The sequence below is a fragment of the Monopterus albus genome, unplaced genomic scaffold, assembly GCF_001952655.1.
Source record: "Monopterus albus unplaced genomic scaffold, M_albus_1.0 scaffold268.1, whole genome shotgun sequence".
NCBI lineage: Eukaryota > Metazoa > Chordata > Actinopteri > Synbranchiformes > Synbranchidae > Monopterus > Monopterus albus.
In genome coordinates this window covers 500,160-510,858 of record NW_018128148.1, presented here as the reverse complement: position 1 = coordinate 510,858, position 10,699 = coordinate 500,160, and the positions used below count along the sequence as shown (strand labels likewise).

Here is a 10,699-nt window from a genome sequence, read left to right as displayed (position 1 = left end):
TCCACATCATCAGCTCCCTCTTGATCCTCTTCTTCCTGTGACCTGTCATCATCAGCAGTCTCCACTGTTGTTCTCATCTTCCCCAAACACTTGGAAAGCTTTTAGGAAGTTTGTGCCATTGTCTGTTGTTGTTCTGACAATCTTCCCCCGAGCTGCTTGCAGGCTAGGGGGGCTGAACAGGGTCAATCCAGTGGGCAGTAACTCCAATGAAGCTCCGCCTTCTTGAAGACCAGCAGTTGGTGGTGGTGGCGATATGGTCAACTTCTTTCATGGCTTCAGTCACCATCCTCTTCATTTCCTTAGAAGCATCATCAATCATGGAGTGCAGGGTCACTCTCGACATAACGTTTGCATTAGGCTGCAGTTCCTTCACAAAATCTCTAAATGATTCTTGTTCCACAGCAGAGAATGGCTGGAGCCCGAGTACCACATACTTCATCACAGCTTTGTCTATGGACCTCTGAGACACAGTCCTGGTGTTCACTAATGTGGTCTGCCTGCTGGTAGTGGGAGTCACAAGGGCCCTTCTTCTCTTTGTTGATGTCAACTCTTCATATTTTTTAAGGTGGTGTCCATGCTTTCTCTGAAACAAATACATAAAACCTTAACATGTACTGTAGATGTAAAAGTATTCATACAGTCATTTAATGTTATTATTGTACACATTACAATGGTAACTGTTTGTCTGATGATGGTTAGCGGGTCTCATCCCAATGTCCAAGTTAAAACATTTGTTGAAGGATCTCATTAACTTAACTAGTTTTTACCACTTATGTCTGTGATTAAATTCGGTTTCATGAATAATGTTAACCTAGCCTCTAGTCACAGAAATACCCATTATAACTGCTTAATTTATATTTTTAATCACCTTCTGCCTGTTACGTAGTCTGTGTTAATTCATTGCTAATTAGTGGAAGGACAAGTGGAACATGTTGGACTCCCCCTTGAGTTTAAAATAATTCACAGCTGTACTCACTTTTGTTGCCAGCAGTTTAGACATTAATGGCTGTGTGTTGCATTATTTTGAGGGCAGAGCACATTTACACTGTTATTATACAAGCTGTAGACTCACTACTTTACATTGTAGCCAAGTGTCATTTCTTCAGTGTTGTCACGTGAAAAGATATACTTAAATATTTACAAAATCTGAGGGGGTGTACTCACGTTTGTGATATACTGTACATGTAAAACTGAGGTGACTAAAGTTCATGTCATTTTAAAGCACAACGCATCGCCTTCGTGCTCCTAGATTGGAATGCTTCATGCATATGCTGCAACTAATTGTGAAGAAAGGACTATCAGAGTGTAGTCTAAGTGATGTACTGGCTATCAGCAGAAAAATCATGGGTCGCTTCAAGCACTCAGCACTTGCCTATTGACATGTTTAGAAAACATTCAAGAGGAGCTGAATATGCCAGCCAAGTGTCTGCAACAAGATGTACGAGTAAGGTGGAACAGCACGTTGCATGATCAAGAGCCTCGCTGCTGAGAAATAGGCCCTGTCCGCATACATGGCAGAATACAACCTGCCAGACACATTGACTGCAAATCATTGGGGGCTACTGGAAAAGACCATTGCAGTTCTACCCCCATTTCAGGAATTGACAAGGGAGGTAATCTCTTCATCTGCACTCGATGCCCTCTCCAGTATCAGTGTCCTAAACGCATTCTCATATGAGAAAACAAGGCAGACGAGGGAATTAAAAGCATGAAAGGCACCCTTCTTTTAACAGCTTCATTGTTTAAGAGGGAGAAAAAAAATGGTAGTGGATCAGTATTGACACATTCTCAAAGTTGTAGTACTGGTACACCAGTATCAGTCATGAAAAAGTAGTATCGAGCCACCCCTTGTACAAACCTGAATTCAGTGTTTAGCTGTCTCAGTGTAATTTCAATATAATTTTACTGTTTATGTAGTGAAGTTCATTTCTGCTGCACTATGCTGTTAAAGACTGCTGGGCTTATATTAATGCTGTGTTACACCACATTTATGCACAGATATTCAAACACCACACCATTGCACAGATGGCTCACATGCTTCCACAGCAGACCTGATCTGCTCCAACTGTCTGAACAGGGTGAACAAGATTCAGTCTGGTTTCCATTTGGTCTGTTGAGGAGCAGATCTGGACCACCTAATACAGCATCTGGTCTGAACCATGATTAGATATGAAGGCTACTTGCAGTGTAAACATACAATATGTATTTCTCATCTGGTTTCCTTGTTAGAGTTTGAACAGCATGAATCAGAATCAGACATCCAGGATTAAATCAGGTCTGGATTTAAAACTCTCCTGTTCTGGAACATTATTTCTACTGTAAAACCAGTTTGTGGTATTCAAGGCAACTGGAAAATCTGGTTACTCCAAGACTTTGACCCTGAAAATGACTCGACCCTGAAATTTGTCCCTATCATCATTGTTCTGCAGATTGGAACCCTCCAGTTTACACTCCACCGTCTGTTCGACGTTATAGTCTTCTTTTGTTAAGAACAGCTTGACTGCGATCAGGGGCTGCACATAGTCAGGCTGTAAAAACAGAGAGAGGTGATTTCTACTGATGGTCTAGGGTCAAACAAACTTCATGTACTAGGGTTATGTTACCTTTTCCTTTTAATGTGTTTATTTAATTCTCATGAATTTCAAATTGTGTGTGTGTGAAATATGCAAAATGTTAAAATACAAAATGAAATAAAAGGGCAAAGATTAAAACAGATGTTTAAACATTTACACTGTGGATGCAACATTTTAATATAAATGTTTACTTTATACAAGTTTTACTTCTGCAACATAATAACAACAACAACAACAATAAACAATTCACACCATCTTTACTCACATGAGCTTTCTTGCCGTAGTATGGGAAAAACATTTTATCGAGTCGACCTTGAGATGGGAACTACTGCATCTGTAATGGACTGTCTATCACAGGCACAAAGAAATAAACATCATATAAATAATATTTTGAAGACAGATATATTTCACAAAAAATTCTAATTGGTTAATGCTGTTAACCAAGTCTGTGTGTGTACTTATGGCCGACAGTGGGAGGACTGGTTGGAGCTCTACAACATGGAAGTCGGGATATTTTGATTTCCAGTATTCAGAGTTCAGACCTGGTTTTCAGGTTCAGGTTAGAACCAGGATTACTTATGGTAAGAAGCTAAAAAAAATGCATTATGTCAATGCAATGACTGCACAGATGTGTGTGTACCTTGGCAATACAGTTGATGTAGGGCTCTCCTCTTGGTTTGAGTCCAATCACCTGCAGATAGACACACGGCTGTTATTTACACTGACATTATAAATAAATACAAATCTGTCTCACAGAGCAGAAGTATTTAAAGTGTGACTACACTCTCACATTCTGCTCTCTCCCATGATATTTAATGAATGCAAAAGAGAAACAGCTACTGTGCATGGCCTCACGGCTACATAACATGACAGAGGGGCCAAAGGTCACAGGCAGACCAAGCACTCTCAATGTAGCATGGACTGAACCAAAGCTAACAGACAAGACTTTCCTGTTGTCACGCGGAGAGACGGAGCACCACATTTTAATCTGTTGGAGCTCTGACAGTCACTACAGGTATGTTGAGGTGTCTGTGTGGATACCTGTGCTGTAGCTGAGATAGCAGCTTGAGTGTCAGCACATAGCCACAGCCCTGCTTTATATCGCAGTTAACGTTACTGTTCATCAACCATAACCATCTGGTTATGGTCTGAATACAGCAGACACATCTGCAGCTCTGTGGGATGTGTTTACTGCCTCTGCCTAGGAATAAGTCTCAACTCATGGCCTCCATCAGTGTCATATAGCAACAAATGTGTACAGCACAAAAAACACTCCAGCCTTGTTCTGACATGTTCTTTGTACATAGACCAACAGGTTAGTTGATAAATCTGTTGACATTTTCACATTGTATCAGTTTGTTGGTTCTTCCAACATCTCACAGGAGTTGTTGTCATGGCAACATGTCAGGAACAGGTTAATTCTCAGGCTTATTGAATGTAAAGAACATAACTTCACTGATTTAAAGGGTCTTGAAGCAGGAAGTGACTCACTGAAATTGAAATTATTACAAAAAAGATGAGTTCAAAGAAAACAGACAGTACTAGTGCAGGGTGGCTGTGGCTCAGGAGGTAGAGCAGGACAGTTCCTAACCAGAATATTAGCAGTTCGATTCCTGGCTTGTCCAAGTGTCCTTGAGCAAGACACTGAACCCCCAGTTGCTCCTGGTGTGTGAATGTGCGAATGGCCAGATAGTGTATAACTGCTTTGAGTGACCTGCAACGCATAGAAAAGAGCTGTACAAGTATAAGACCATTTACTAAAGATATCCACAGGACCCTTATCCAAACCCTTTCTCAATCAAACTGTACTGTTTCAGTCAAGTGGACTATTAGGAGCCACACAGGTTTCTCACAGGCTGCAGTTTCTTATACAAGTAGAGTGCCATTTGTTAAGCTATTCTGAAAGTGTATCTGGCTTTTCCTCTGAGTTTTGACTGTGACTGTAACTAGGCATGTGGAATTCATAACAGCTGATATACAATCAGTACAGAAAGGTTTCAGACCCAAGTTTCTCACATTTTGTTGTGTTTCAGACTCATCTTTAAATTGATCCAGTTCTGTTTTTCCTCAGTCTACACACAGTGCAACACAATGACAAAGTGAAAACAGGTTTTTGGAGCATTTTGTAAATGTATTAAAAAGAAAGGACTGAAATACCTCATTTACATCAGCATTCAGACCCTTTGTTATGACACTTGTACAATGAACTCTGGAGCATCCTGCTCCTATCAGTGGTCGATGAGCTACAGCTTGACCAGAGTCCACCTGTGCCTAATTTAATGTATTGCATATAATTAGGAAAAGGCGCACACCTGTCTATATAAGGTTTCATAGTTAATGGTGTATGTCAGAGTGAAAACAAAGCCATGAGCTCAAGTGAACCGTCCACAGACCTGTAAGACAGGATCTGGTGAAGGCTACAAGAACATTTCTGCAGCAATGAATGTGCCCAAGAGCATGACAGCCTCCATCACTTTCAAATGGAAGAGATCTGGAATCACCACCAGTTTTCATAGATCTGGTCACCCAGCCAGACTGAGTAGCCGGGTAAGAAGGGCCTTGGTCAGACCGCTAACCAAGAGCCCAGGGGTCACTATGAATGAGATCCAGAGTTCCTTTCTGGAGATGGGAGAACCTTACAGAAGGACAACCATCAGTGCAGCACTCCACCAACCAGGCCTCTGTGGTAGAGCAGTCAGACGGACACCACTCCCACTAAAAGGCCCATGACAGCCCGCTGGGAGTTTGGCAAAAAGCACCTGAAGGACTCTCAGACCATGAGAATGAGAAAAAAATGAATTGAATCAATTTTAAGATGTGTGTGAATGTGGAAAACTTGAAAGGGTCTGAAAATTTTCTGTATTCACTGTGCGTATTTTCATGAACTAATGCCACATGATGTGAACAGTGAAATCACAAATGTTTTTGAATACGACTGTTTAATTGAAATTACACTAATCTATTCTGAGAAATTAGATGATTAAAAAAATGCTGTTATGTTGCACAGAAGAAACTACATGTGAGAATGTCAATTATTTTAAAAACTATAAATCGGATATTAAAGCAGAGCAATGGAGAAAAACTTTAATAATTGTAGTAGCTAGTCTATACACCGATGTATAACCCAGACTGAATGAGAAGTGTTTTACTGACCCGGTTCATCTTGATAATGATACAGGGTTTCCCCTCAGCATATCCAAAGCTGGTGTCGGCCAGACCAGAGCACTGATGCAGGTTACTGCGTTTAAATTGACAAACTTTCTTTGTCAGTTCGTTGCCCTCTTCTGTGTATTGATCTACCGAGTACAAGGCATTACGCTCCTGAATGCTGTCATTATCATCTGCAAATAATAAAACATAGTAAGTATTAGTGTTTTAATGTTTCAGAAGAAACTCAGTGTCCTCGTTACACAAAACTGGATCCTTATTTTGAAGGTCACAGTGTTCCTCTAAAGGGATTTCCTGTTCACAAGGAAATAATAATGTGCTGTGGAGAAGTCACACCTCTGAAATTCCAGAATGATTTATGCCAACCTTGCCACATATTTTCCAAAGACAAAGCAAAAATCACAAATAGCAAAAGCAAAATTTTTGCCAGAAGTAACTCGGTTTATACATGTCTCACAAACGCTTACTTGTGAGACTCTTTTTTCTAACAAAATTAAGTATTATGTTATAGTTTAAAGATCTCCTCAAATAGTCATAAAATCCAGGCCATTGCGTGTTCATGTGAGCGTGCCTGACATCTACGGGTGCCCCCACCATATTGGCAAAATGTTGTATCACCTTGTTTGTTACGTGTATTTTCAATAAAACTTAAAAAAAAACAAAAAACATCCACGGTGCTATTGTAAAAGTGAGGTTTTTTCGACTGCTCCTAGTTTTGTGGATATATTTTCCCTCCTGCTGCTGCACTGTGACCAGAAGATGTGGAGACAAATCCAGGGCCTGAGGTTACTGCATGTCCAGGAATGTTCCTGTACCAGGACTCACAGTTTTACCTGACCGGGTCTAACTTACAAGCAGCCACCTGTGAAGTCCCTGCGGTGATTAGTGATCAGCTCATCAACCTGGATTCTCCCGGAGCACAGTACCTGTTTGTTCTGACTGCTTGAGCCCAGTGTGTCTGCCGCATGTGATGTGTTGCTGGTTAACCAGCGGATTAACAACCCATGATGTTATTGTCGGTGCTACGCTACCTGTTGGAATTAGTTTCACCACTTTTGGGACTGTATATGGTCATGTGGGGGAAGACGCAGTGACCACCGGTTGGATTTATCAACCTTGGAGCTACTTGAAAGTAAGTAAAAAAAAAACAAACAAACAAACAAAAAAAAAACACAGGTTGTGGTGTCTGTTAATGTGTTGTTTCTGTAACTATAGAGAGAATTGTTGTAAGGCTGGAGAAGTTACTGTCTGCATTATGGCAATTAAAATATGGGGTTTCTCAGTTACCCACTTTACAGAGGTGTTACACATCTCTTTGGTACATATACCACTGTCTACCTGTCTATGGAGGAGACATTCATATTAATTAATGCCGTGGTGATTCATTGTGCGGTCCACTTGCAACACAACACCGAGAGCAGGAGTTGTGCACGTTCACGAACTACCCTCTGGTTTTCAGGAAGAGATTCTCTGGTTTTATAGCTCTGAAATAATTAGACTATTTGGAATTATGAGGGGTGCCAAGCCTGTCTAGAGGGACCCAAGATTAAATATTAAATAGCTGAAAACAAGCAAAATGAGCAGCCATGGGGACTTTAAGTGTACTTCAGAATAACATTTTGTTTTAAATGAAGCTTATGTTTGATAAGAGGTATCTGAAATGTATGAGGCAGACCGTACATATACAATTACCTGAAAAACAAACCCTAACTAGAACCTGTGGCATATGAAACAGTTATCATCAGTGTAAAAATGAACATGAAAACTTGAAGTGGCACAGATTATATTTATGATGCACAGTATATGGAGGGGAAAAGAGGATCGTTCTTGGCGGAACACCTACACCAACTTTAAAGTACTGGATTTGGAACATTTTGTTCTGTCAGCCATAAAACTATTGAATGGGCTCTTCATTTAAATCCGTACAAGAACAGGTTTTCTACTAAAATCCTAGGGTCAACAGAATCAAATCCTTTAGATAGGTCTATAAAAGTGCAGCACAGTGATGATAATTGTCCATAGCATTAACAATATCATTTAGTGCGAATAATCCAGGTGTTGTGCTGTGGCATAAAGAAAATCCTGAGGTTGTAATACGTTTTCAGTCATGAGAAACAAGAATCATTTGTTATTTTTCAGTGATTTAATAACTTTCCTAAATGCAAATACATGTCCAACAGCATTCGGAAAATAGTAACACAATGTGTACTCACACTGCAGGAGGTCATGCAACTCTGATATATCCACTGTAATTTGTCAGGCCACTGCGGTTGAATGAGATTTCGGTTCCATAAGGACGAACCACCAAACCTAGAACAAAAATCTAAAATGAGTAATTAATCACTTAAAAGAGAACTACTGAAACTGACAGCTTCAACAGCAGAAAACATGACCAATAACTTCTTAAAAAGACTGTCACGACAAAAACTTCATTTTCTCCTCATCTGATCATACGGACTGATGTACACCTGTCCAGCAGGTGTCCTCGGTGTGTTTTTAATCACTGATTTCACAGAGACAAATGTTTGGAAAATGTAATTTTAACAAAGTCAAATGTACATTATAATAGTTTTTCAACACAAACCTAAACAGAAACATCTTTATGCATGTGAAAGTGTTTAAAACATAAACAGGAAAAGTAATTAAACCCACCTGGATTGGCTACTCGGTCCTGATGTCGGGGAACATTTTCATCCAGAGTCTGTAGCATCACCCACATGGTGAGAGAAAACATTCCCACCAGAAACCCATAAAAGGTAAGGTAGAAGAGGATTATGAGACCTAAAGAGCAAATACAAACCATTTATTTCAAGGACAAAGCATATTAATCAACATTACTGTAAATATGCCAGTGCTAGCCAGAAAGCTAATTTTTGAATACTACCCCTTGGCCAGATGTTAAAATAGCACAAGTGCTACTAAACATCAAAGCCACTCACTCCAAACACCTTTTCTACATTTTTTTTTGCTAATGCAAAAAGACGTGTGGACATTCTGGTCAGAGGGCAGTGGCCCTCTATGGGAACTGGAGAAAACGCCGGCAAGGGAAGAGAGCGGGGGCTGGTCAAATTACAACAGAGAGGGACCTGGACACCACTCCCATCTATCCATCTAGCGAATCTCTACTTTCTAGCCAAAAAAATTGATGAACTCCTTCTGGTCAACTGGACTAACTCCAACTTCCCACCCTCTGCTGCTCATCACTGGCTACAGGAACCACCACCATACTCAGCAGCACTGTACCAGCGGTGGAGTCCTTCAGTATCTCCTTAGTCGGGATTGAGTTCACAAAACACAACCAATCATGTACAACCTCATACATGTTGGCCAATTAAGAAAAAACACGCACACAAGTGTGTTAGGTACATGGTCATGTGGCCATAGGCCAGTCACATTCATGGTTCAAACTGATAGAGAAACACCAGATGTGTTTAATCATTGAGACAGGTTACACTACAACTGATGAATGTGTAAGAAAATGCACACTCGGGGTAGAGGCACAGCTCTCCCAGCAAGCCAACCAGTCCACAAAACACCAAACAACAAAGACAAATGCAAAAATGATTGTTGCAAAACAAACTAGGCAAGATTAAAAGACATAATGCAGCACATGAAAGACAATAGAAAGATAAAAAGTATATGTGGAAAAGACAATGAAATTAATGAAAACAAGAAAAACAATAGGGTACACAAGTGAGGCCCATAAGTATAAAAACTAAAACCCACTATAAAAACCCAATAACTGATAAATTCTCATTCACCTGCAAAACAAAAAATGTACATGATACAGTGCCCATGGGTAAAAAGATATACAGGGGAGACATCTCATCTCGTTCACTTACAGAGAATATTATGGAGACGGGTCATCAAGAGAAATGATGTTACTAACCCTGTTGCAAGACATTTTAATGAGTTAAAGTGCCCTATGTCATTATTTTTCACAGGCGTAGAGGCAATCAAGCCTAGTGTAAGAGCTGGTAACACTACTTATTACTGTTTTTATAAAAAAAAAGAGGGGTATATTTTTGGATTTTTAAAAGTTTATTTCCATGAGGGATGAATGAGGATTTCTTAGAGTTTCTATGCCCAAGTCTGAATGTTTCAGGAAGAATAACACATTTAAATGTTTAGTTGAGATTGAGGAAACTTCATGACAAGACAACTTTAAGGGAATAAAATGCTTCAAATCTATGCTGTTAGTGACAGAGAGCAACGATGAGCAACGATGAGAGGTTCATATGAACCGAGAAGGTCAGAGCTAAATATAAAGACACATCCATATCTACACACACTGCAGCAGGGCATTATGGGTAGTTAAAACGTGCTGAATTAGTGTGTATGTAGGTGTCCATTACATTTCTCAGATCATGCCAAAAACTGTTCTTAAAGGGGGGTGGCACAAACACCTCATCTTTCTATAGCTATGAGGACCCTCATTGACACAACCCAGCCCCAGCTTCTTTTTGGGGGCCCCCAAATCAAGGTTCAAAGTCAAAGTGTTTATTTTGTCATATGCACAGTTAGGAAACGTGTTTCCCTGTACAATGAAATTCTTACTTTGCCGTCCACATGAATGCCACAAAATACAAATGAAATATAAAGTAGATAAATAAGTAACACAAAATCGAAGGCACTTTAATCAGCAAATAAAATTTATAAGACATCAAATAAAATATATAAGAATATAATAAGAGAATGTATGCTGCATGGGAGCAACAGTCAAAATGTAACCCTTCCTCAAAGAGCCAGAGTGTACTGGTTTATAAAAATTTTTCAGTACAGTAACATCTGAGGGTATAAGGAGATAGCTGCCACTATAACTGCAGTTTGTTGTTATTTGGGAGGTTTTGGGGTCTTATCCTGAATTAATAACATGAAAGAGGGAGGTCTGCAGGGAACTCTGTTCACAGGTTCATGGTAGTCAATTACTGAGTGAATATCTCCGCCAAAAAAAAAAA

General features: G+C 39.8%; 1 pseudogene; it reads right to left on the bottom strand.

The window, feature by feature from the left end:
- Positions 1–1,156: 1,156 nt before the first annotated feature.
- The window catches only part of LOC109972746 (sodium/potassium-transporting ATPase subunit beta-3-like), a 14,106-nt pseudogene continuing 4,563 nt past the window's right edge, over positions 1,157–10,699 (bottom strand).